Here is a 24397-nt window from a genome sequence, read left to right on the forward strand (position 1 = left end):
CCACCGTAATCACATAATCTCAAACCTGGTCTGGAAGTGCAGGAAATTGCTTTTTTATTGTTAGGACCCTGTCAGTATTGGAACTTTACATGGAATCCCCACCGTTACCGTTGCTGTGGTAGACGAAGCCCTCTATACCGTAGCCTACGAAAATTTCAGATCCTGGACTGATTAGGGTCTGTGCTTCCACGACCAAAATAGTGGGCTGGACTAATTGGGACGGATGAGTGGGAGCTTGCGGTGCCATTAACCTTGCGTTTTGTGGGCGGGGAAACAGCAGCTGCCCCTGTCTGTGTGCTTCGAATTCTTCGTCGTCGTGGTGATAGCGCGCGTCGTTGATGTAACCACCCATTGCGAATGGTGTAGGGACAACGCATATTGCCTTTCGACCGTTCAGCAGGTCCTTGACGGCGTTGAATCCGTGTCCGCGTATGTTCACTTGCAGCGCATATTTGTTGTAGCGATGTATGTCTACCCCGAGTACACCTTTGCCATCTGCCTGCGCTTTCCGAGATCGTGGTATACCAACGTACCAAAGTACGAACAGATTAGGTCCCCCTTCTGAAAAGTCTTCTGAAAAGTCTTTGCCGCAAATACACCCTGACCAGCCATTTGGTGCTTGATGGTTGAGGTTGCGACGAACAAACCGTTGGCAGCTGCATCAATCTGCAAAAGTTGTTTCGTGTCTGATTGTTCAAGCAGGCCTTGGTATTGACGGGGCCATTCATGGAATGGCTTGTTCATGCAGTCAATCAGGAATCCTCGATTATCCCAAGTGGATGCTAGATGAGACAGAATATGGTCGGGGAAGCATTGGTATGGTGGCATTCCTTTTGGAGCGTTCCACCTGGGATCAAGCATCTCTGGAGGGGCGTACTGTTCATGCACAGAACAAACTAAAGGAAGGAACTTCGACAATAGTTTGATATCTGTGGCCTTGGTAGCAATGGCTGATGCTGTTCTTCGTAAGACATGGTTGGAAGCCACAGCAAAGCATGCCTCATCTACTTCGCACCCGACAAATCTGCGATGATTGGGGAGAGTCATGCAAGCATGGGCAGTTGAGAAGGTACCGGCGAATAAATCCACCACGATATCACCTGGCTGAGAGAACCTGCAGATGAGTTCCTTGAGGAGGGCAACTGGTTTCTGCTCTGCGCGGAGAGCAAAGGTTTTTGATGGGTCGTTGCTGTTGCATCCTCGGAGCTGTTCACCGGGAAGAAGCCACATGACATTGTTAATGATGTTCTTGAAGGCCGGAAATGTTGAAGGGACGTAGTTAAAGTTCTTGTAGTTAACCATCGCTTCTTCCTCTTTGTATGTAAGACCGTTTTTCTTGATATGGACTGCCAATTCGGCCCCATTTACGAGTGAACACTTCTTTCCCGGGGGTACTGTGATGACTGAGGGATGTCTCTCGACTATCAAGGGCATCGAATCCACAGTGAATGTGGGCCTCTTTTGGCCCCTGCCGAGGTCTGTAGTCGAGGCTTTGAACTTTCTACGCCATGTCATGAATTGCTGTATCGAGCAGAAAATGATGCCGTGTCCACCTTTTCTAAGGACCATAGCTGCAGTTTTCACGACCTCGTCCATGTCTTCATTTGTGAGGCAATCATGGGCCGAGTTTTTCTTGTCCGACTGTCTTCTCGTGTTATAGGGAGGGTCACATAGAAGCAATTGAGCTCCTGAAGAACTTAAAGGGTCCGTAGGTGCGATTAAATCTTCCAGCTCGATGATTTCCTCGAAGCTTGACCGGTACAGCCTCAGATATGGTTTCAGTGCATCTTCCAACTCTTCCATCTTTTTCTTTATCGCTTGGTTTGAAATGGCGCGAGTTCCATTGGCTGGGATCTTGGTAGAGAATGGTTCGAGTGGAGTCTCAGCAGCCGACCGCTCAGGTCTTACTGGAATAATGTTGCCAACAATTTCCTTGACTCGAGGGGCTGTACGTACGTAGTTTTGTACAGCTGACCGCAATCTCATCTCCGTCTCTAACTCCTTTCGAACTGTGTTGGTAAGGCGAAGCGGTATTTTAGAAAAGCGTTGAGGAACTCCTTCGTTGTGCACTTTGAACCTTACGAAACCGGGCCATTTGATGTGAGATGGCAGTGCGTAGAGCTCGTGCGCATGCGTCATTGAATGAATGTCTTGGAAGAACTCTGTGGCAAGAGTGCGTAGGCACTCATCCAGGCTGTTGGTTCTATCACAGACGTGTGCGAACGTTTCTTCTTTCTTATGTGTCAGAGAAGCATGGGGCTCAAATCGCTTCGCTTGCGAGCTTCTGAGAAAGCCTTCTGTACGTGACTGAATGACCCGAAACTGAACGAAATCCGAGGTCAACTGAAGATATGGGAGGAACATGCTTTCGACACCGTCAAAACCGAAGCTGGCAGCATACGTATCCCACGCTCTGACCACTTGCTGAATTGCAGCTCCTATTCTAACTGCTTTTTCGGTAGTGAGGGCGCTCAAGGTTAAGCTGGGAGGGTACGAGGTCGGTTGTGCTATTGATCTTGTTATTTTCCTTTTCTTTGCAGGCCTCTCCTCGTTGATGCTCTTCGTAATGTCAATAATCACGGATACGAAAATGAGCTGCTCGAATCGGGTGACAGGTTCCGTTTTGTAGGCGTAGGTTTTATCTTTTTAGGCTTCGTCCATGAAAGGCCACTATCTGTGAAGAAAGAGCAAACCAAGTGCCTGTGATTTAAAGGGAATCCTTCGCGTGATGTGTGCTCGAATACGTCTCGAACTCGCCTATCGGTTTCATTGTGCATCATATCAACGGCGGCAGCAGTGCGAAAGTACAATCCATTGCTACTAGTTTGGAGCTTGGCAATGAGCTGAGTCTTTTCGTAGTTTGTGTAGTCGTTGCCTTCTGTAACAAAAAGGAGTATGTCCTTGACGGCTGGTGGCATCTCCATTTCTGCACGGTTAGCGAAAACCTTCTGGACCCATTCGCAGAACTTTGCAAAAGGAAGGTCTCTGGCTTTCGCGGTGGGTTCCAAAGCATCCCAAGCATCCCGAACGGCTATTGAAAGCTTTGCAAAAGTAGTGAGCTTTGCCATGGTAATGCTATGAGATGAAGGATGGGAGGATATATTAGGTAGAAGGCAGGGGTGGTGATTGACTCGTGCGAGGGCGGCGTGGATTCTGTTGTCGGTAGTCTTTTTAAATTGGGGCAACAAAAGAAGTAGGAAGGCGCCGGATAGCAATCGGGTAAGTGCGACGAATGGGGAACGACGAGTGCCGACGCTGGATGGGAGACTCTTTAAAGAGTGTAGTTGTTGTTGGAAGAATGAAGGGGAATGGTCGAAAGATCTGAAGAGGGACACGGCAGTGGAAATGTGACGATAAGTCAACCGGATGAGGTGAATGGGTCGACCGAGACTTTCAAAGACGGATTAGCGCAGTGGTCAGAGAAGGGGATCCCAAGCGTGTTTGTTGGGGTGGGGGAGGCACAGCGACGGATAACGCTAATCCTCTGATGAATCGAGGGATCGCGAGGTGGAGAATGGTCATAAAATGGGGTTTGGGCGTGCTTAGTCGGCGTGGGAGGGCGAGGGAGGGCGAGGGAGGGCGAGGGAAAGACGTGTGGAGGCCGATGGGAAGTTGGGTTGAGATGACGTAGTACAGCGTAGTACGACATTGGTTTCAGGTGTAGTATGATTCGGCAATCATACTGGAAAAGAGTGGGAAATTTTATTATTAAAACATGCTTGGCCGAGTATGATTGCCGAATCATACTGGCCGGAACCCCCAAAAAATTACTGAAAAGTAGGTCTTTCCCAGTATGATTGGGCAATCATACTCGAAGCGCCCGCCAGGTCGACCGACGTAAATTTTGGGGGATGAGCGGGGAATGCCCTGGCTTCCATGCCGGCTTGCGCACGTGGAGGGCGCTGATTGGCGGGATGGAGGGGCTCAATGTAACGGGCCTTGCTGGTGGTGGCGTCCACTCTCCTACTCTATTGATGGTCCCATCAACGGCTTCCATCTCGGATGAGTCCCCAGGCGACCGGTTGAAGAGTGTGTTGAGAGGATTTCTGTCGTTCCTGCTTTGAACGTGGGGCTTATACTAGGGGGATTCGCGACCGCTTAGCTGAATCGTTCGGGAATCGCGGGACGAGAGCTGCTGCGCATTGGAGTTGTATTTGGTTTACGTGGATCACGCTGAATCGCGACCGTTGCTTGGAATCTTGGCACGAGAGCTGTAGTGTGGCTGCGTTGAGTAAGAGTGATTCACTTTGCGTACTATCAGGCTGTATAAAAGCTTTGATATGGTGGACGGGAGACCAGTTGCGGATGAGGAACGTCAAGGTGGATCTGAAAGCGGTTCAGAAGGCGAAATGAACCAGGATTCGAGTCGGAAACGATTGGATAGGGGAGAAAGACGCGCTCGTGCTGAGAATGAAGAAGCAGCTGGTACCGTAGCTAGTGCTCGGACCGACAATAGCTCTGGCAATGGGGCGAGTGCTGAAAGGGGGCGCAGAGGTCGTCGTGGTCGTGGTCGTCGTGGTTCTCGCGGTGCTCGTGGTACTCGTGGCACTCGTGGTACTCGTGGTGGTCGTAGTGCGCGTGCTGCGAATGATGGGAGTGAAGGTGGAGTAGAAACGGCTTCCGTCGCAGGCAAGAGCGCCAGTGTTGCTGCACGCGGTGCCGCTGAGGATGCTGCGTCCGTGGGCAGAGCAGCGGCTACGACTGCGATGCCCATATCCGTTGCCGTTGGACCAGTTGTTCTGCGCGTGCGCAGTCCACCTCGACCCCGAAAGAAGGGAGGCCAAACGATCAAGAGAGCAGCATCAAATTCCGCTGAGGAAGGAACCAGAACCCTAACCGATACGGAAGCAGCAGGAAGGTCTGGTTACAGGCGGGAGGGTTCAGACGGTGTTGGAATATCGGAAGAAGCTGCTGACGTCATAATTGTGGACTCTGACGAAGAGGAGCGTGCTGCGCAGGACAGGCTTAAGAATGACAATCCCCTGCTGGCTCCTGAGGTAGATTTGAACAACTACCGCCAGTGTATTCTCGAAATCGATGTTTCTTTGATAAGTGAGCCAAAGCAGAGCATTCGTTTGGTGGATGAGGAGCACCTCAGAGAGATGCGCCAGTCAATCAAAGAAAATGGATACATGACCAGCTCCGGCTCGCTATCGGTAACACTGAAGGAGGGCAACGGGTTAACCTGTGCCTTGGCTGAAGAGATGATTACGAATGGGAAGATCACCAGGGAGGTGTGGTTGATTGATGGGCGGCACCGGCTCATCGTGATCATCAGAGAGAGAATCCAAACTGTCAAAGTGACGCTGTGGATTCCTCGTCGAGATGTTCCGTGTCTCCACTCTGCGGAGATTGTTAGCATTGGTGCCTTTTTGAACAAGAGTACCTCTACGAACAGAGAGATGACCTTGCAGGACCAGATTCATGCTTGTGTGTCTTTAGCAAGGACGCTTGATGCCAGAGAAGACGTTGATATTCGCGCATCGAATTCTTCCCATCTGGCGACTGCCCTCTTCGCCGGAAAGACTTTGGGGAAGCAGAAGATGAGGCAGTTGCAACGTTACGGAATGATTGGCCTGAAACTTGCTCAGAACCAGGCCATGTTTGATATCTTTTTAGAGGAGACGAACACTCAATTGAATTTGAATCTTAGTCACGTGGCATCGGATGTTCTCCTTGGTATGGACTTGGAAGGGTTCAGGCTTGGACTGCAGTGCGTGAAGCAGAGAATTGAAACTGCAAACCAAACTGGATGGAGGGCCACTGGAAGGTTTGATCGACTAAGCAGAGCATTCTACAATGCAGTGGCCGAACAATACGGTGAGGTCAAAAAAGCTGCAGAGTTCTGCGGGTGGCCCGTCCGTGAGTTTTTGCAGCGTACGGTAGGAAAGACGAAGGTAACAGTTGGAGAGAGCATTCGGACGGGCATGGGAAGGTTTGACGAAGGTCAGAAGATGAAGGGCGTTATGAAAACCAAGCTGACGAATCTGAAGAAGCGTCTGAAGGCATTGCCTGGAGTCGAAGACTACGAGGCTGAGTCGGAATCAGATTCGGAGGTGGAGGGAGGATGTATAACCCTCACTAACTCAGAATCGTCAGGGAGGAATGATGGCGACCATGAGCAAGAATCGGAGTCGCCTCGAGGAACACCTCCCAATTCCAAACCAGGAGATTCATTGCGGCCGAAGCAGACTCCGGGCCCTGCCCAGAACTCTGAGCTGGCTAAGGAGCCGAAACAGCCACAAGGGAATGGGACCAAGCAAACTGAAGGCTCCAGTCAGCGACCTAAGCGAAAGAGTAAAAAGCGGAACTACAGCGAGCGCGGGGAAGATGAAGAGGATTTCGAGCCCGACTCCGGAAGGGGAAGACAGAGAAAAAAGCCGAAGATTGCGGGGACGGGGAAAGATGATGTCAATCCTGCTGCCACGGATGAGGGGTCCGGGTATATGCCGCGAGATGATCTGGTGCGTGCTCTAGAAGGCTTGCCTGAGAACGAGGTTATTCGGATTATGGATGCCCTTGGTCTGGATGTCGTCTCTCGTCCGGAAAAGGAAACTGTTCGAGATGAAGGGAAGTTTGCCTCCACGGATGGAAGCGGCTTTAAAGATGAAGTTGCAGCTGTACTGCCGATAGGGTATGACGACCCGGTTCCATACGAAGGTTTAGAGCATCCGCAATGGTGCCGGTTTGCTTTTCTATTCCCTAGTCAATGGCCAAAGAAGAACCCTATTCGTCATGCTATGCCGTTTTTGGAGACGATACTCGTTCCGCATGAACACCGGGCGAACGTGTTTTTTAACAGTGCAGCCGATGTGCTTCGAGATAATCACCACTTGGTCTTCTGGCGAGCAGCGCTGAACTACCTCGTCGATCATCCACAACAAGAGGTTGTTCCCGATGGCGATGAACGCTTTACTGAAGTCCCCAAGAACCTGCTTCCTTGGGCGTCTGCCATTGCAAATGACTACGCTGCTCTCGCATATTTCGCTGAGAAACGAGGAGAGCTTGAGTCTCAGGGGTACTGCGTTCTGAGCAACTTTCTGGATGATGGATGCAACCCGGAGAAGGTGGGGTCGGTGACAATACCGCAGATGGAAGGGGACCGGCATGTTTTCTCACGTCTTCGGGCTGAAGTGCAGGCCTCTTTTCCTGGCGCTCAGGCTCTGAGGGATCCGGACAATCGCACGGTGTGGGATTGGATTGTGAATGAGGGTTTCGATGTCGATGCTGTGAAGGGTGAGAAAGGGATTGCTCGCTACACCACTACCAATTTCGGGGTGACTACTCATCTAGAGCAAAACGCAAGCACGGTGCTGACTGCTCGGCTGAGAACGCTTTTGGACATCCGTATTTTGCAAGCGCTGGCGGCGTTGGTGGTATGGAAAAATAAGAGCGGTAGCGAGGAGATGTATATTCCGAAGACCGGTGGGCGGTGGTTGCTGACGGCGAAAGGGTGCAAGCGCCAGGCACTGCATACGGATTTTCCTTCTATGAGCAGAACGGACACCGTTCGTGGCAAGAGAAACCCCGGTTACTTTACTATTACCACAGGCAGTTTAGAAGTGCCGGTCTGGGTTTGTCCGTTTTCGCATAAGACGGTGTCGATGGCCCCAGAACGAGGTATTCGCGCTATGTCGAAAGGGAGTGTGGCAGGAATCCTCAGGATACCCCCGTACTCTATCTTCGTCGGTCGTGGGGACATGTTTCATGCTGGTGCCGGATATGGAGATTCAGCAGGGGACGGGAGCTGCCTTCGATATCACCTGTATTTCGTGCCAATGAGCCATCGCTTAGAGGATGGTGTTCATATGCTCCAAAAGTTTGATCCCATTATGAAGACCAACCTGGACGACGATACGGACGAGGACGTAAATGAAGGTGAGGATGATGCAACCGGCGAGGTTGTCAGCGAAGGGGATGTGGATGGGGATGACGGTTATGTGGATGATGTGGAAGCCGATGGGGAAGGGGATGATGTTGTAATGAAGGAGGGAGTACCTGCTACTCAGCCAGTGCAAATTCTCAAAGAGGGTAGCTCGACCGCGAAAGCTGCTGTTGGGCCTTCAGGTGGGAATCCTGTCCAATTGCCAATCCTGATACCCAGGAACAGGAGGTAACACCAGATTTAGATGAGTATGAGGAGAAGAAATCTGACTAGGGTCGAAGTAGGAATGCCTTGAAAAGTTGGTAGTACTTGTTGTAAAAGTAGACCCTGCGCGCAGCGGAGAGTAAACCTCGCGCCTTGCCGGTGAGGGTGTCCTGTAAAAGATATTTTCTATTTGGGAAGTCAGGGACAGCAGAAAAGAAGGGGTTCAAGAGCGTCTACATGGGGATTTAAAGGCAGGCTCTCGACTGCATGCTGAATGAGCCTGGTTGTAGGAGTGTAGATAGTTGTGTCGCGCAATTTTCCCGCCCTAGGTAGTGGGCAACATGGGAAAGAACATTCTGATCAGTTTACTTCAACCTATGTACTTTCTTGGGGCCAAGAGGGGGATATTTCATATAAATAATAAAAACTGCGTGGGCATTAGCAACGCTGACCTAGAGTACCGTTTTTTGTTAAATTGTTGTACAGCTGGTTGCCAGCCGCCGAAAAGAAGGTAAAAGCTATGAATGGCATGTTACCTGAAAGAGGATGATACTTAAAATAACAATTTGTTAAATTGTTGTAAGAGCCATGAATGGCATGTTGCCTGAAAGAGGACGATATTTAAAAGAGCAATGGGAAAAGGCGGTTATTATTACGTTTGGGGAAAACATTACAATAGGAGCATGACGATAGGAGCGGTTGCGTATTTTCAATGTGTGCAATTTTCTTCATTGGGCGGTTTTGGCGTTTGAGCGATGAACCGCATTCCATACGGCACAAGTTTTAGATGGGCGCGTCATTGACTTGGAGTAGAATAGCTTTTTTTGATATCTTCATAAGTAGAGCTTAGTAGAACTTACATGAGGAAACGATTCTGAGGTGGAGAGAGAGATTTAGAGAGAGAGAGAGAGCTACCACTTGCGCACGTTTACTCGTTGTTTTTGTATAGAAGGACGATATATCTGTGAGAGAATGCCTTCATCACGTCTTAATGTCGGAGATATTGTGTTATTTACAGCAATCCCCGAAGTACAGATGTCACTAGGTGTGCAAGGGAGGTATGCCAGAGTTGGACAAGTTTGGTGTTCGACTGAAGATGGGAACGACATACTTGAAGTGAAGGGATGGTTCGGGACTAGAGCTAGCCTTGAGCAAATCAAAATTTTACACGTAATCTGGAGAAAGGGAAGAAGTAAGCTTGGAGTGCAGGAAAGGACTATTGAAGGAATTGAAAAGAATGGATTGTGTCTAGCAAGCGGTGTGCGCATATCAAATCATACATTCATGGAGGATGGAGCTGTGACGTTGAATCGCGTGGCGTCACGTCTGTTCTCAGGAAGAGCCACTGCGCCATCCGTCCTCTTCGCCGCTGCTATAGTGCTGAACTGCGACGCCAGAGTCACCCAAGTCGATCCAAATCCGTATCTGAACCCGTATGAAATGTTTTACAAGGCTAACGAGGCGTTGAATGCAGACAGCGCCACTACCCCTACGCAACCGGCTGTGGCGTGGTATACCTTGGCGCAATCGGTATACTCTGGGGATAAAGAGATATTCAGTTCGAATGTAGCGTATGACACGTATATGGAGACCATCACATGCCTCCAGAACTGCAGCTTCAGCCCGCATGATGCCCGCCGCATGATAACATACGATTCAGATTTGCTGAGTACCTTGGAAGCAACGAAACATTTTCAGGAGGTAGATCGCAAGAGGCTGAGTATGTCTTTGATGAACTTGGATATAACTCGGCAGTTTGCGGCAAGCATTTGCAAGGAGCTGGGGATCCGGGATACGTTTGACGAAAAAGTACTCATGGCGGGGGCGTTGTGCCTAGAAAGTGAAGCCAGTACGCAACAAGTCGAGTACGCCGAAACCATGTTTTTTGAAGAGGATGGGAGAGCAGACGAAGACGCGGAATGGCGACATACATTCAGTCACCACATGGCGTACTCTATCCACCATGCGGACAGAAACGACAGAAACGTCGCCGTATCGATTGGGAAATTTGAAAGGGATGGAGAAAGAGTAGGCACGAGGCACGCAGATCGTGAACAAGATTATGTGTTTGTGCATATATCAGACGTAACGAGATACATCGGTCATGACCTGAACAGTCTTCTGCTGAGCGGAGCGATGGAGAGAGGGCGGACGCACTTCTTGCCAACGGGAAACATGACGATGCTCCCAAAAGCTATTGCGAGAATGGCGAGTCTGGCAGGGTGGCGGGGAAGCTGCACCCTCACGGTACGTTTCCCAATTTCGAATGGCATGATCAACGATTCGGATTATCACATATGCTTATCTCGCATCTCAAAGCCGAAGATACTGTCGTACGTGGAGGCTGAAGAGCAGATACTATCAGAGGAGATGAACGATTTGAAGCGTATCTATAACCTGGTGAACCAAACATTTCCTCAGGCCGAGGAAGAAGAAGAATACGTTGACTATCACGAGTTGAACGTTGATGCACAAGAACACATGGGGATACCTGTGTCGCCTCGGGTGCGCACCAAAAGGGCGTCCGTACTGATTTCGTCGATGGAAAAGGCGGCAAACATCGCCTGCGCTAGGTACGCCGAAGACAGAGGCGTGCCCATGTGCTTTTTGAACCAAATGGCACCCGATGACGTGAATAGTGTTCCAAGTTTTGTGTTCTGTGCAGAGATCCTCCCTCACCACGCCCAGGATGAAGAAGCCTGTGCTTTGATTACCTCTCCAGTCCATCGTGGGCCAGATCTGATCAACCACATACAGCTGAAAGCACAGCTACGGAAGGATGCACAGCGACGAACACGCAGATATCTTACAAGAGAGAAAATCATGGAGGAGATTGAGAACAACAACTTCACACTCAAATACCACCGTGGCATACAGATGGAAGACAGAATCACGCAGTATTATACGCACAAGTTTCTGAAGGGCCAAACTCAAAAGACGCTAGTGTGGACGATGTTGGGGTACCCCTCGGACGTAACAGATTTGAATCCAGACACAACGCGCATCAACGATATGCAGGCATCTGGATGCCGTTCCTTCCAGAAATGCCTCGTGCAATTAGATAGCAGTGGAATTCGCATTTTCGTGATGCTTCCGTGTGGAATCGCAGCAGGATCGAAACTGAATCTGTCGTTGTCCTGGATTTGCCCAGACAGTATGCGTCATGATGCATTTGCTACACAAATGGCAATGGATGTTACCGGATAACCACGCGATGCAAGCCGAGGCCCAGTCTTTGGGCAGAAGTGGAAAAGTAATATACGCACAGGGTAGAACCAAGTTTTCACAGATAATTAGGAGATATTCCCTTTTATAATATAGAGTAAGGCATATTCCCTATACCCAAACGACATTACAGATTACGATGAAGTACTGTGGGAATGGAAAAAGCAATTAGCACATCACCAAGTACTAAATAATATTACAATTAGCAGCAATAGTCCTGTTACGCAAAAGTAATAATAATTCACCCCGAGCCCCATTTTTATAAAAAGAAACATTTGGAAAACATTAGTGCAAATGGAATTGCAATTTTTAAATTAATGTAATTTCAAACAAATGCGATTAGCAGAAAAGTGGGATTAGCCCATCGTGGGATTAGCAGGGATTAGGGCGAATCCCGCGAATCCCGTGAAACCCATAACTAAGAAGTATACAAGTTTAAAAGCAGAGCAGTATAGAAGTACGAAAGCCGAGAAGTATAGAAGAATGGAAGTTTAGAAGTAGAAGAGTATGATAGTATAGAAGAATAAGAAGTATAAAAGTATAGAAGTTTAGAAGCAGAGAACAGAGAAGTTTCGACACAGAAAAGGAGAGAAGTTTAAAAGCAGAGATGTATAGAAGCACAGAGGCAGAGGCGTTTGAATGCAGAGAATTATGGAAGTCTGGAAGTTTAAAAGCAGAGCGGTATAGAAGTATAGAAGCAGAATTTTAAAAGCAGAGCGGGATAGTAGTATATAAGTTTAGAACAGGGAAGTATGGAAGAATAGAATTTTAAAAGCAGAGAAGTTCAGAAGTGTAAAAGTATAGAAGGATAGAAGTTTAAAAGGAAGTACGACCACGGTAGAGTACTGTACGGAGGGGGGAGGGGGGCGCAGTAGAAATAAAAAATGCGTGGGCATTAGCAACGCTGACCTAGAATACCGTTTTTTGTTAAATTGTTGTGCAGCTGGATGGCAGCCGCCGAAAAGACAGCCATGAACCTTCTTCTGGCGGTGCATCCCGACGGTAGACACTCCACGCCCGTTTTGGAAGAGGCCATTCAAGATGATCTTCCGCCGATAAACGAGGTGTTCTCTGCGGAAGCGAGGGACGCTTTTAACTACCTTCGCCGCGTGACCGACATGTACAACTGCTTTGAAATGCCAGAATTGGTACTTGCGGAAATTGACGTCTCATTTCGACAAAACGGAGAGTACAACGAAATCATTTGGATGGCGACCGCACTGTACACTTTTGGCAGTGGTGAGATCAATAGGATGCTTGGCTTCTACGAAGAAATTTATGGAGAAGATGTAGGAGTATGTGGCGAAGACAGTGATCAGAGCATGGAGATGGATGATATAGATGACGAAGAATTGGATGAAATGCTAGAGCCAGTTACTCCAGAAACGCACTACTAATCAGTCTGTTGCGAATAAACACGATCTGGCTCATTCCTTCTCACTGTTTATTTTTCATACGTTCTAGCTGCTTGCGCTCTCCCCCTCCATCCTTCCCTTTTTTTTGGTCTGGCGGTTGGTTGCTCCTGGTGCGGGATGCAGTACAGTTCTTCTTTTTCTAGATGTAAGGGGCAGTAAAAGTGGACGAGTGCCTGTGTGCCTGCATGCAATACCTACCATTGAGTCCATAGTCTAAAGTACCGATCTTACTTCAATTGGTCTACATGTTTCGAACAGCAGAGGGGGCTGCCCCTAGGAAGTGTAAACGCCCGCTATGAGAGGTGCTAGCACTAGGTCCTTCCTAAGCGAGAGACCTGGACCAGTGTATTCCGTCATCCATGAGACTCCGTCTCTGCTGGTAACGCTAAAGTACTTGTCGTTTGAGTACAAATAAAGCAAGCCGGTTCCGGTGTCGTGCAACTGACCGCGCATCCATGGGCCCGTAGGCAACGGCTTGGTGATTTCAAAGACTCCTGTCATCTTCTCCATGCAAAGAAAGTTGACGGTGCCTCGGAACAACTGGAACGAAGAGGCGTAAACCGGGATAAAAGCTAGGAGAGCGTCGAGGGGAAGTCTGAGATACGTGGCAAGACTTTGAATGTCGCACTGAACGATTCCGCCTGGCTTGTCGATGAAACCAAACATTTTGCCTCCATGCCGCTCCACAGACTGCTTTGCTTTAAGCAGACGTGACAATATGCGATCGAAGGATGGAACAACCTCTTTTGAACAGGTACGGAAGAACCCACCTCGAAGACGATCCAACACACCAGCAGGGTAGTCTTGATCGTTGACGTGCTGGACCAAGTGAGTACCGCGCATAACCCAAGCTCCTTGAAACATGTCATATTGCTGTACGACCTCATCATCAACGTAGATGGGCCAAGACTGAAATCTGACTCCTGCTGGATCCCGAAAAGAATCCGTTGGGATTTCATGAAAAGGAAGGTGGGAGATCTGGTTTCCAGGAGACGGAGAGCAATTCGTTGACCAGTAGAAGAAGTGGCCACTGTGAAGTCTTGCGAGGGCAACATTGCGGCCACGTTCAGTTGCTCTCCAAGTCTGCGGGAAGGGAGAGGAGATGTAGAGATCCCCCTTGTCGACGCCACCGGGCCCTAAAAGCGGGGCGTGAGGTTTGTACTGCACGTACTTTGCGTGCGGATTGGGAGCGAGGGAGCGAGGTTGGTGGCGAGGGAGGTCCTTTTCTCCATGGTCACCTCCCAAGTAGACCACGTGGCCATCGGGAAGAAGCTCGGATAGATCACCTGCTTTCTTGACGTTAATGCACGAAACGCGCCTGTTGGGAGGATCGGCGGGGGCGGCGGGAAGAGTGTTGTCGTAGAGGAGGTTTCCTTTTAGCTTAGATGAGTGCCTGTAGTAATAAGGACACCAGTTGTCTGCCTCAACCTCGGGCAAATTGCCGAACTTGGACTTTGATATGTCGGTTTTGATGTAGGCGTTCGCGCAATCAAACTTTCCGTCCAGACGAAAGCCCTTGTCATCGACAGCCCCGGTAAACGCTTTATATAACTTGATGACGGCAGCGGAAAGAATTATATGACCACTTGGCGTGAATACACGGTCATCGGTGGTGAGGTCGGAAAGCTTGCGCAATTGGTATTTCCTGCTGGTGCCATGATAGATCCAGACGTTATTGCCTTCAACCTTGAGGCTGGGATTGCCTTCGTCTAGATGCAGAGAGGTACTGGAGCTGTCCAAGTCGTCTGCGTGGCCGCCGGAGAACATGGTGTCGATTTGATCATGAGCGGCCTGGCGCGTTGCAGCGTGGCTTGCGTACCTGGGCATGTTAAGACTTGAGGATACAAACCGAGGAGTGAGGACTGAGGCGAAGCGAGGAGAACGAGCAGAGGCAGAAAAGCATGAGGATATTGGGAGGGCTCGAAGGAGCAACTTTGAGATCAACGAGGAGGGTTATTTATTTATAAAGCCCAGAGCCATGAGGAGTTTAGGTAAAAATGACACGTGGACCGTGACCGTGAGAGAATGATTCACTTGGTGACCGTGACCGTCACACGTAGACAAGTCATGAGAGCAGTGGAATAATAAGAAGGTGGAACGGAGAAGACCTTCGTGTGACGTGACGGTCGTATACTGCCGAAAAGTGTTGCTCCGATGTGACATCGGCGTGACAATAAAATTTAGGCAAATATCAGGATGAATAGGCCAATGGTGTATAAACAGTTCCCACACGCACTGGAAACGCAACATGGGTGTGGATAATTTCTGACCAAAATTTTATGAACGTCCGGCCACAGCCAATCAATTGTGATTGCACAAAAATCAAATCAAATTAGGGGAGTAGGGCGTATATATTATATATTAGGAATTCATCATGTATGCACAGTACAGCCCGCTGGCCTGGGAATCGCTGGTTTACATAATACATGCAAGTTTAAGGAAGAGATATGAATAAGGCATACGTCGTCGTGAGACGAAAGCTATGACGGTACCATATGGCATCACATGATTATGGCACAGAGAATAGAAGTTGCTTTTCAATTTTCGGCGAGGTGATGCTAACACCTTTGTGCCGGGAGTGGCAACCGTTTGTTTCTGCACGCAAGTCGTACTTGGTAATTGACACAACCAATTACCATGAAGTAATTGGGAATTAGGTGGGATTACGGGATTCGGTGGGATATTTCCTTTTATAATATAGAGGTTGGGATATTTCCTCTTATGGTATGGTTGAGATATTTCCTATGTTTAGTTCTGGCGTCACTTCCCGCGGGACGATACGTTTTTGGCACATGTCAGGATCGATACCTAATGACAAAAAACGTATCGTCCAGGCCTGATTCGACGTATGTGCGATTTTGGTACCGCCTACGGTATATGGCCCAAAACGTATCGTGCCGGGCGGTTTTAACGGCGACAGTTTTCTGGTGGGACGATACGTTTTAGGCCGATTTACACGGCGGCACCCTCATACGTGCTGCATTGGAAACATTTCTGTTGGGAACTTCTGGCGAAAATTTTGCCGACGGCGGCGCACAGCCAACAAAATGTGAGTGCGCAAAATTTAGTTTTTGTCGTGTGCGATTAGAGGCGCATGAGCAATATTATTAACTTCATATTTTAGCACATACCGTGTCCCTCGTCTGGCAAGATTGTCAGATGCTCAAAACGTATCGTGCTGGGGGAGGGCAAATACAGCAGGCAGATTGACTGGGACGGCCTTATACTGCACTGACGGCGTCGCAGTGGGCATGTACGAGTTACACAATAATGCGGCGTAATATATGTCTTGAACATCAAAGCTTTCGAAGGTATTTACTGTGTGAAATTGAAAAGCGCCGTATGCAGGTTTCGATAATCGTTGCCTCAACGACGCATTTTGGACGGGTGTGTCAGCGATGCGTTGGAGAGGGATGCGCGCACGATGCATTCTGGAGGGGAGCGTCTAGGATGCGAGCAGAGAGGGTGCCAAATTGATGGGTTTGAAGGGGTGCCTGAATGATACGTTCGAGAGGGGTGCACTCGTGATGTGTTCTAGAGGGGTGCACTCATCATTCGTTTTAGAGGGATGCCAGAATGATACGTTCGGGAGGGGTGCGCCCACGATGCATTCTAGCGGGATGCGAGATTGATATGTTCGAAAGGGGCGCGCCCATGATGCGGTTTGGAAGGGCGCGAGAACGATGCCTTTTGGAATCGTGCGAGAATGATAGGGGTTAGGAAGGTAGGTTGTTTAGGAGGGTATTGTGGGTTAGGAGGGTATTGTGGGTTTGGTGGGTTCGGTGGGTTAGGAGGGTATTGTGGGTTAGGTGGATTAGAAGGATTATGTGAGTTAGGTGGATTAAGGGGTTTAGGTGGTTTAGGTGGATTAGGTGGATTAGGTGGTTTAGGTGGTTTAGGTTGAGATTGGGTTTAGGTGGTTTTGCAGGTGTAGCAGGTTTAGGTGGTTTAGCAGGTTTAGGTTGGGATTGGGTGTAGGTGGTTTAGGGGTTTAGGTTGGGATTTGGTTTAGCAGGTTTAGCAAGTGTAGCACGGGTAAGTGGATTATCAGGTTTAGGTTGACCGTGGGTTTAGGTGGTTTAGGTGGTTTAGGTGGTTTAGGTTGAGATTGGGTTTTGGTGGTTTAGGTGGATTAGGTTGGCTAATCGTCTATATTAAATACCCACCGAGAGATGTAAATTTTCAGATCCAACCAAAACAGCATTTTTTCGGTCCCAGTGTCCCAGTTGTCCGAGTCAGTCTCTGAGTGTCAGCATGTCCGAGTTCGATTCCTGGTGGGGGCTCTGTAAGCAGCAAGTTGACTGACTGAGCGAAATGCCACGTAAGACGGTGTGGCTTAGAGTAAGCTTTTCTTCTGTAAAGTGCGCAGATGTTGTTTTGTCATAGTTTCTGACGGCGTTACGAAATTTTCGAATTTCTACTGTAAGATCAACTGGAAGCAACGTTTGATGCGCAGTTTACACCATTGCGAAAAGGTCGAAAACAAGCCGGTACGGTGTGGTCCGCTTTCCGTTTCAATCCTCAATTTCTGTTTTTTTTATTTTTTTTGGGTCTACAGTACCACCGCCGCCGCCGCCGCCCGTCCCCGTCCTGTCATCACACATCATCACCGTCGTCCCTTCTTCCATCTTTTCTCCCCACCGTCCCTTTCCCTTCCAGTTCAACCCCCTCCCCATCTCCGCAACATGCTGCTACTTACTATCTGTTCTGCTCCCCGCTCGCAATCGTCTGCACCAGGATCACCTCTTCCCCGACGAATAATCGGGCATACGCGCCACGCCGCGTGAGTGAGTGAACGTGCGTGTGAGAAGTGAACCGCCTGCACTCTTCTCAAAACTGCTCCCGCCTTCATCGCACCGTCGATGCTTCGCTCCCGCGCGACAGCGTTACCGATGTCGGATGACTCTGGGCTGTAAGCTTTTGGATTGCCTCTATCTTTTGTTCGCGATGGATTTCGCGATTTTCCCGAGTTGATGACATCTTCTAATTCTTCTTTGTCTGTATCCTTCTTTTCTTCCTCCCCTGCTGCGCACCCACAGCAGTCTCTGCGCACCCCTTCACCACGCCGTGTGCGACGCATGAGCTGCATTAGCTATCAAAAAGTGATTCTTTCCGTCTGTTTCGCTACGTCCACAGTATGTATGTACTACTCAAGGCAGGCCTCTTGTTTGAGATGTGAACGGGGGATCTGGGAAAGAGCTTTCTGGATCTGACTACAAAGATTGGAAGGGCGACGTCGAGTTGCGATGGAAAGATTTTCTCATTCGTCATGCATCACAAGGGGAGCGCTCTCAAGAAAATCACATGCTGACTATGGCGGTGCACAAAATTTAACGGGTAGTTTGGTTCAGCGTTCGTGAGGCATGCTGCCTTGGATTCAATCCGCAAGGCAAAAAACTTTCGCATGCGCCAGCACATGGCGGAATATGCAGCGATGATTGTGCCTTCGTATCTTGCAACTGAATCAAAGGGCAAAATGTGGCATAGAACAGATGTTATGGAGAAAAGGCGGAAGAAGAGAAATTTTGTTCTACGAGGAGCTACGATCACGGTTGTCCAGTGGAGCATGCCCCATCTTCTCGACAGTAGACCATCGATATCTCCTTCATTGACAGTTCCGACGCCATAGTAGGTTTTCGGGGTGGGGACGTCAGCCAACGATCCCATGGTTCATTGCACATTGCAACCACCAACCCTCTCAAGGGTTTCGGAAGAATGCCGCGGTGTTGATCCGGGCTTCATTAATCTGCAGCCTGTACACAGCCCTGGTACCGCTATGCTGCCGCATCGCGAGAGTAGAGATAAATAGGATCATTGCAGTGGATACATGTAAGAGCCTTCTGTGGCGTGGTACTGGACAGCTTTGTACCGTAAGCTTTGATACACAGGTGGCGGTTGGGAAGAAGCGAGCCTATAACGGACGTGGCACGGGCGAGGATCGAGGCGTGGCAATGGAGACTGAATTTCAGAAGTGGTCCCCGGTGTGCTTTCCGAGCATGGAAACCACGGATTGCATCCCCGGATTGCAACCGGGGATTTCCACTGCTGACAGCGTAGCGTGGTGTGGCGCACAATCGATGATACTTCGAGAATCATCGGGGGTTGTCCTTTCAATGCTGGAATAATCCCAGCGCAGTCCATCGGGAGGCGGCGGTGGGGGGGGGGGAAGGAAATGGGCGAAGCAACGTTGTGGCTCGTGTTCAACGTGCGATTTTCTGTCGTATGTCTTGCTGGAAGAGAAGCAGATGTCATAAAGACATTAACGGAACGGAACCGAATGCAGCTAGGTCGAAAGCAATACCAAAGTGGAATGAAAGATACAGATGTTCAAGGCGCGGCTGAGTGAGGATTGGTGCGACACAGCCAAGAATACTTACTAGAAAGAATAGGTGACGAGGATGTGTTTTTCTTCGGCATTCACTTTTGTAGCAGCCGCCCCGCGGGGATTTATCTCTTGAGGCAAGACACGTGAGGTGGTGGAATACGCACAAGGAGCGGGGGTGTCTTGGGTATGTGGCCGCGTCTCTGGCAGCAGCTTGTTCGACAGAGCGCATTCTTGACGAGACATCACACGTCTACTCGTGAATGTCGGGAAAAATTGGATCTCTAATCAAATCTTGTGTGCTCTTGCGTCGATCGGACAGGCATATGTGTAATTGTACACCGCTAGAGAAGCGGAAGACAGTGTGCCCTGAGAAGACGCCCTGCACTGTGTGGGGGACAGTTTGCTCTCTTTGGGCTGAGATATCGCATGCGACGTTGTGGTCTGGGACGAGCCGATCTGCAGGTGGCATCAGCCTTATGCGCTTCGCAATGAATACGAAGGAAAGTGGGAATTTTTTTTGGGGGGGGGAGCATCATCGTCAGGACGACAGTCGACAGTAGGGGAGCCATGAAAAGCTTCAGCTCGTGTTCTGCATGCATGCATCACCCGGCATTATGAAGCGCGAGTGCATGTTCTTACAACGAGGCGTACGCACTGTGCACAGCAGTTGCGGTATTCGTACCAGACGGAGGAGAAGGAGGGGGGCTCGTTGACTGGACAGACACACGGACAGGGGGCGCATTGTTGGTATGAAGGCGGACGGAAGACATGTGATATTTGCATCCGGGGACGAAGCTATGCGGATGAGGAGACGTGGATGGATGGAGGGATCACACTTCGGAGCGGATGAGCAGAGGGCTGGCAAGAGATCACGGATCGAATTCTGAAGACCGCAGGTATTGGGCAATGTATCATATACAGGACAACCATCGCACATAACGCTACGCAAGGGAAGAGTTTGGGCGAGGGCGAGAGGACGAGTCTGAGGCTGTCCTGGTTCAATTGGAGACTGCAGTAGACTCAAGAGCTTCATGGTCCACTCCAAGCGCACTGGCCTCGCCGTAGAAGATGTCGCCACTGCGTTTTGGAGGCGCAGCGCCGAGCCCGTCATTGCGCTGGGTGTCAGGGGGCCAGCAAAGAGAGTTGCAGACGTTGAGGGCGTGTATATATGAGGACGGATAAGCTTGTCAGGTTGGATGATTTGATCACAAGGGAACTGCCAGGAGGAGGGGGAGGGGTCACCGAGAAGGCGGGCTGGGTTGCGTTGGACGGAGAGCAAGTGATGGGGGAGAATGGGGGATCAGGTGGAAGGGCGGCGCGGCGAAGAGGCTTTCAGAAGGGTACGTCCACTATCACTTGTTTTCTTCGCGATATTTTCCTATCGGATGACCGCCGAACTGACATGGTCATCAAATGTAATTTTCGACAATGCGGCAGAATCCAAGCAGAGTTTGATGCTTTTGTGAAGACAGTTGAAGATGTCATGGCTGATGCAGAAATGGAGTCTGCGAGCGTTGACGCGGTTTTGCCGGACATTGCGGCGATGAAAACGATTGATCCTGTTCTTGTTCTTGCGCAACTAGTGGTCCTAATTTGCAGCAGCATGGTTCACGAAAACGCAGGAGCATCTGGGCGTACTGAAATAATGTATCACGCGACACGGCTGATCTATGCCATATGCTATCAAGAAACACATTTCGGAATTGAGGCTTACTATGGCCAAATCCTAGCGCCGTTTCTAACGTGCCTACTCGGACGTCGGTTGGGGAGAGGGAATCATTGGCCTCGCGGCGACGTACTTGGAGACAGAGTGAGTGAGGGTGGCAATGTCGTCCAGCAGACGGACAAGCTCACCTGTGCGGTCAGTCGGGTCGCGACGGAAGGAGGCGCAGACGTGCGAGGGGAAGACGGTGGCGGACATGTCGGGCGGGGAAGGGAAGAGGACCTGTGTGGGCGAGTGGCTCATTGAGGTCGGGGCGCCAGCCCGGAAAGGCTGGCGCTCAGTGAGGTGACGACGTGGGACATGGTGCGAGACGGAAAGTTGGGAAGGCTGCGGGAAAGGTGGAGAATGGGGGAAGGATGAGGTCTGTTGTGCTCCTTGATCTGAAAGTTTGTTTAAAGGTCGAGAATTCGAGGAGAGTTGTTGGTGGATGGATAGGTCATTGGAGGCTGCAGATGATCGACGTGGCTAGCGAATGGGACAAATACGCGGCCATGAGCGGCAGTATGAAGGTCGAACGGAACGGCTCTGGAAAGTTGTATGCAGAAGTGACGGATGTGTGCACTGCGCGTCCCCGATGCCGCCATGTCTTAACCTCCTCCTCCCTCATCCATTTGTCCCCACTGCAGCCGCCCGGCCCCCCCCCCTTCCTCCCCCCCTACGGAACCCATCTTCGTTGCCGTGTTTTACTTTCTAAACTCACCCCCCCCCGCCCCCGCGGCACCGTCACCCTCTGCTCCACTGCCGCCCTACCGTTATCTGCGTTCAGTGCGCTGAGGTACACACATATAAGACCGCCATCTACTTGACGCATCTCTGCCACTGATCCAACTTCCCGCCCATGTTCAATCTGAATTAGTCGGCAGCCCTTATGAAGGCAGAGTGAGGGGCTGCCGTCCCGTGTTGACTATCAGCAGAAGCCTCGTCCATGGTTGCAGCTCCCTTAAAACCACCCTCGACTGATTCATGCGTACTGCTTTGGTTGTATCTCAGTTAATGATTTTCATTGAAAGTGTAAGGATCAAGCTCTTCAAAGGTCATTGGATTGGAAATTGGAACATGACTCATGTCCCGGTCTGGCGTGTTTTTACGTTCTTGATAGTCGCACAGGCCATGTTCTCTTTATTTCGTCAGAAGAAATGGTGCCCATACTATACCGCCAGACTTTGTCTCAGCTTCGCTCATGTTATTGTCTACAACTACCAATACTTTGTAGATCCCAAGATCGATGTTCTTATATCGAAGAACCTTGAACGAGAAAACATTCTAGACATCAGTCTGTCTGCAGCTTTCATGCTTAACCGCGTCCCTTTTGATGAAGGAGAGGGGGGAGAACTCTACGCCACTCTTGGAAAATGCTTTCCTCGATTGTTAGTCCGGCCACACAGATCGATCCTCTGTTTCGGCGTAAGTGTTGGGCCCCCTCTTCTTCAAGCAGAAATGCCAAAACCACCTCCTCCGCAAGGGTTTGCCGCCTCGGAGTCTGAGTCTCAATGAAAGTACCATCAAAAGCACCACCACTACGACCGAACCCAGCCACCTCACCATCCCAATAATCATCAATCCCCCCTAGTTGCCCGCTTATCTCTAAATAGGTTATGTAACTCGCATAGACGTCCACATGTTGATCGGCAGTAGGAATTATGTCTTCGCCATTGCAGGAGGCCGCACTAGATCCGTCGCCCTCCTCGGTGTCAGAGACGGAGGCCAATTCCTCTGTGACCATTGGGACGGCAGCAGAATCTGTAGGAGGCCCCAAAATCACTTCCAACTCGGCAGCGAACGTAACTTTCTTCAAGTTTCCCATTTCTCAAAAAACAAAAGAGCCTGAGACGGTAGGCAAGGAGAAGATGTCGCGATCCGCGTTGTGTGGGGTTTTTGAGCACGCGACGACAAGTTGGCCGACAGATATGAAGACCAAGCGTATTCAATAGCACTTTCTTCGTCGATGAGAACCGAGGGAGACGAAGTGCTAGGGCTGGCAGCAGTCCCCTGCGGGACGGAGGGTGCCTCGCATAAGACGGATGCGCCACGTAACCTTCCGTCTGCGTCGGAGCCGATGGCAGCGGGGCTGCGCCAGTGTGTACAGAGCATCGCTGGACGGATTGGATCACAGGAACTGATGCGGCATCGCCTCAACGAGGTGCAGTTTCAAATTACTCACCCCTCACCCACGGAAACATCGGAGATGCCGTGTCACAAGGGATTCGGGGAGATTACGGGGATTTGGACACTACGGTCGTGATACGATAGAAATGATGAGGGGGTTTGCTACTTCTCTGCTGAGCGGAAGGCAGGGAGAGATTAGCGGATTAGGGTTGGAAGGAAGGAAAAGGCTTTAGTTGATTTTTGTAATGTGGGATCATGCTGTCTTTGTCGTTGAATAATTTTTTTTCATGTTTCAGAGTGTGCGATGACGCACGTAGTGTCGGTATGGTTCGAAGTGAAAGTGCAGTTGAGGCTTTCGTCCCGCTGCAGTACGATCGAGATGACAGGATCCACATGAACGCCACCCGCATAGAGCATTGCGACTGAGACATGTGCAACAACCTATTTTGCGATTTTGGGAATGGGACATGAAATGGTCCTTACATACGATCTCGATCCTGAGCAAGTTGCCGACAGAGGGGGGTCTCAGATGGCGTGGAATAATTGTGGTTTTGGTTTTACCGGCATAAATTGATTTCGCGATCGTCTCGCCGCCGCTTGTTCCCAGCTTACGGTCCAACCTTTTTTTTGTCACTGCGTCGTGAACACCTCCTCTGTCATGCATTAACCCTCACAGACGCCCCCCGTTCTTCCCAACTCCCTCCCTTCCTATTCTCTATCGGAAACTCTCTTCGAGTCAATACACTAGTTTTATCGCCGTCATCCGCCCTGCCTATCGCCTAACTCTCTCAATTGTGACATGCCGCGTCTTGAACACCTCCTCTGTCATGCATTAACCCTCACAGACGCCCCCCGTTCTCCCCAACTCCCTCCCTTTCTATTCTCTATCGGAAACTCTCTTCGAGTCAGTACACTCGTTCTAAGGACGATGGAATGTGCAGCCGGCAGCAGGGGGATGGGAATTTCAGTGGTGCAATGTAACAGACAGGAAGTGGAGGAGGGCTGGGCTTGGACTGAGGGACGGGGGGGCGGGGGAGGGAGGGGGAAAGAGGAGTCGGAAGGGTGTGAAATGTGCGAGACGAAGGGGCAAGCAAAACGTTTACGGGTGTCTGTCCCGACCTGCAGAAGGTCGGATGACTCTATGCGAAGAAACCAGGAGCATCATCTTCGTTTTCGACTAGGTCTATCGTCTCCTCCGTATCATCAGGGTTGGTTGTGACAGCGAGAGCTCTGATCAATGCCTTGGCGGTATCAAGGTAGTCGGTGTGGTCCAGGCCGATGTAGGTGGAACGGAGCTGGTCTACGGAGGTATTCATTTGCGTAGACAATGTATCCAGAAACGCTGCTTCATCCAGGTTGGGGAAGATTTTTTTCTCGCGATAACTGTGCATCATCATTGTTCCATAGCTAGATCTCAGCATCATAACCGTCATGTCAGCGAGGGTGGGTTCTGACATGCGGAGGAACGCCTGAAATGTCTTTGTGACTTGTGGGGTAATCAGACTATGTCCATT

This window comes from Chondrus crispus, genomic scaffold, assembly GCF_000350225.1.
Source record: "Chondrus crispus Stackhouse genomic scaffold, scaffold_136, whole genome shotgun sequence".
Taxonomy (NCBI): domain Eukaryota; phylum Rhodophyta; class Florideophyceae; order Gigartinales; family Gigartinaceae; genus Chondrus; species Chondrus crispus.